Below are 4,039 nucleotides of genomic sequence, written 5' to 3'. Positions count from 1 at the left end.
CCGCCGCGGTGGCTCAGTGGCTATGGTGCTCGGCTGCTGGTCCGAAAGACGCGGGTTCGATCCCGGTCGCGGCGGCTGAATTTCTTTGGAGGAGAAATTCGAGGCCCGTGCACTGTGCGATGTCAGTGCACGTTAAAGAACCCCAGGTGGTCGAAATTTCCGGAGCCCTCCACTACGGCGTCTCTCATAGCCTCAGTCGCTTTGAGACGTTAAACACCATAAACCAAACCAAGCAAATTGAGTGCCTGCGGCGAAGCCATCTTGCTGGTACAGTGAGGCGCAACTTCGGCGCAGCTGCTTGACACAGAAATAAGCACTTCTTATACGCAAGGAACGCCTTCCTTCAGTGACCTATTTTTGCGAAGCAAGAAAGTCGCTAGTGTTTTGTGTATATTCACGTCGCGCGGGGCCTCCTCGTTTTCGTAAATAATAAAGGGAACAAATTTTCTGAACGAAGAGTTATTCACTGAAATCGATTCACCTCCAGCCGAGTGGTTTCTTCAAGCAAGTCGCATTAACGCCACTTCGGCTTGAAGCTCGTGATGAATTCTAGGTTATCGCGTATCCACTGCTGGCCATCCTTTTCAAAGCAGATGGTAGATAGAGATATGTGGCGGTAGGCGTCGATTCCAGCTCTTTTCCGGAAACAATTTGCTTCTTTTGCGACGACTTTTGAAAGCCAAAATTTATCACTTATTTCCGCATGTAGCTTTCACTTTGACGCTGCTTTAAAGGTTCACTGATTTTATAGCCTGCTAGTTATGGTCCTCTTTTTTCCTATATACATTCTAATTTCAATCTGGAAGCATCCGATCGGTATGTATGTCGTCAACTTGAGCCGCTAGAATTCGTCAAAGCTTATGTAAGTGATGGCATCAGGTGGAGATCGTATTGAAGGCAATCGACTGCATGCTGGCCAGTATTTGAAGTTTCCCGATAGCTTATTTACACTCATGCGAGAGCGCTCCAGCGCACCGCGCACGCCAGATACATTCTCGACGAGCCATCCCACGATGGGTGGGGTGGAATTTTCGGGAAATGTGTCTGTACATGACACCATCTTGAATCGACAAAGTCGCTTTGTGCCATGACGCACTTTAGCCACACAATACCTTGCGCCGTGAAAATTTGTCACCATCAACAGCAAAGGGAAGATGAGAGGGTAAAACGTGATAGCCTCAGTGGATGGCCGAATGGGAAACAACGACCAAGAGGTGTAAAAAGGCGATGATGGAGGATTGAAACATTAGATGATAGGTGAAAATAAAAGGAAGCATGACAGGAAGGTAACAAGGAAAAGCGTGTGTATGGGTGAAAGCAAAAAACCGAATTAAGGATTATAACACTGCCAGAAACGCCCTGGAAAAATTATTTTGCTCGTAAAAAAGAAAAAAAAATACAATGAGCAACTGCAGCGCTTCTCGTCCACTACCTAGCGGAAAGAGACTGAGAACAAAGAAGCGGTTGAGGTCATGCCCTGCATTCATCGCGTTTCATGTAACGTCGAGGGGTCAGGATTGCTTTCTCTACGCTGTGTAAACATTGCAGTATGAGCTCGTTTGGTGATTAATGTAAATAGTAGGCCGCAGTGTACGAAGGAGCACGATAGGAAGTTCGCGAGTGTGTTTCAGGAGTTGCGCAGAAGGTTGCCCTCACTTCCGACAGGTTCTACATTGGACAGACTGGTGTATGTTTAAATGAAGGGGCATGTGAACACAGGCCGCAAATCCAGAATAATCCAGGAGGCCATTTAGCACACCATTGCGAGAGATTTAGAGGCAAAGGTGAGGGTAAGAAAATGTTTCTTGCAAACCTGTATTTAAAGACATGACCTTTTCTTCCCAACTAAACAGAATACAAGAAGGGTGGTCGCAGAAGCTTTCACGGTATTAAAACTTGTGACAAGTGTGTCAGCACGCCGCCTATTTCGCTGCTGCCAAAAGTTAATCTCATGTACGCAGTGTTTTCTGTGTTTTCGAATGTTTGCTCCCGCTATGAAGCAACTGTCAAATGCGACGGGACACTGATTGCGTTAGCTAATCGTTCCCCCTCCGATAGCACCAAGAAATTCATTACATATGTGAGTGGTGTTCTTCAAAGTGTTTCTCTTTTGAAATGTACCGTTGCCAATACGTCGATATGAAAATTTTTGTCGAGAGAACGGCAAGTTTCAAACGAGAAACATACTGAAGAACACCACTCACGTATTTAATGAATGTCTTAGTGTTATCAGAAGAGGTAATGCAATCAGTGCCCCGTCGCATTTGAGAGTTAATCCATAATGGTAGCAAACATGATGGTGAGTAATAATTCAGGGGGCACTTTGACTGTCTAAAGTGGGTAGAGGCGGAAGCGTTTTCCGCACCACCTTCGCTGTTTCTGTGGCACCGGTGGCGTCACATATAATTGACTACAAATTACTAAGTGATGACAAATCACTAATTAATGGTTAATTATTGATTAATGACTGAATACTATTCAGCTGCTAATTAATTACGCTTAAGCTCCGCCTTTAGGAGTGGAACGCGACAGCACGTTGTAGCGCTGCCAGGGAGTCCATGGAACACCACCCGTTCAGCGCGATGCCTTGGCCTTTGAACGCAACGCTTTTTGAGGAAAGGAAATGGCGCAGTAATTCTCTGTCACCTCGGTGGACACCTGAACCGCACCGTAGAGGAAGGGAGGAAGTGGGAGTGAAAGAAGATAGATAAAGAGGAGCCAATATGAAGAAAATGAAAATTGTATTTGAGGAAAGGAAATTACGGAGTAACTGTCTCACAAAATTCAGGGGGGGGGGGGCACTTTTTTGACCTAAAGTGTGGTCACTGATGCCCCTAAGAGTGGAACACGACAGCGTGTTGCAACGTTGCCAAGGAGTCCATAGAACGCCATCGCCCATTCGGTTCTACGCCTCGCTCGTCAGTAAATTGGTTTTTGAGGAAAGGAAATGTATCTGTCTCTCATTTGTCGATGGACACCTAAACCTCGCGGGAAGGGAATGGAGGAAGATGAGAGTGAGTGAAGACACCGTATTCACTAGACGCGCTTTTGTTCATTCCAAACCATCGAGCTGGCATGGCGGAGTGGATAGCATGCTCGTCTCTCACGCCGAAGACCGGGGTTCGATTCCTGAGCTCGACCAATTTCTTAATCGGTTTTATTAACTTATATGGCCTGACTAGTAAAGTTAATTAGGCTAATTGGGTAATTAAGCAATTAACTACGCTCAGTCCCACTTAATTGGAGCATCACTATACGATCCCTTCAAGTGGTTGCATGGTTACTAGCCAAAGTACAATTGGCCCCGTTTGAAATTCGCGCACTGTGACGTCACGACCGTTTCCACGAATTGAAAAGCGTGACATTTTCTGTCGACAACTGCTGCTTACAACGATGAGACATTAAAGGCTTCCGCCTTAAAATCCTTGCTAGCCACCAGGGGAATGCCTGTGCTTTCAGTTGCAAAATACATCTCCGACATCAAAGGTCCTGTGAATATCCAAGCTAAATCTACAGGGTGTGAATGAAAACTTTTAGTTTCAGGGACCTGGTTTTGGAGTCTTGTCTTAAAACCCAAGTACGCTTGCGTTCGTGTTATACCACTTTCCTAAATTAAATGTGCGTGCCAATGGTCAGAGGACTATGATAGTTGGTAGAATTTTCTCGAGTATGACTTTCATTTCTTCAGTTCTTGATCGTGGATGCCGAATTCGTGTTCAGGATCCCTTGCCATTGGGCCCATTGGAAAGTATTATTTATCTGTTGCGCCACTGAGAAGTACAAAACTCGGGCAAGGGTAAGGGAAAACTGACAGGTAGAATAGCGAACACCTGATTATAAGTCTCCTGTAGGTAGCTGATAAACGCATTTCCACTCTCGCGAACAAACGACGAAAGCCTAAAAACGGTCGCTGGGTTGGAAGACAAAAGGCGGTTACTCTGCTTAGACTACTACGGTCCTGTAGACGTTGATTGCTACTCAATCTGAGTGGGTCGGAAGGTTGGGAAGACAACGATCACGCAGCTCTCGAAGTTGCAGT

Source organism: Amblyomma mixtum, chromosome 3 (genome assembly GCF_055824585.1).
Source record: "Amblyomma mixtum isolate Tamu chromosome 3, ASM5582458v1, whole genome shotgun sequence".
NCBI classification, from domain to species: domain Eukaryota; kingdom Metazoa; phylum Arthropoda; class Arachnida; order Ixodida; family Ixodidae; genus Amblyomma; species Amblyomma mixtum.
This window is presented reverse-complemented; position numbering follows the sequence as displayed.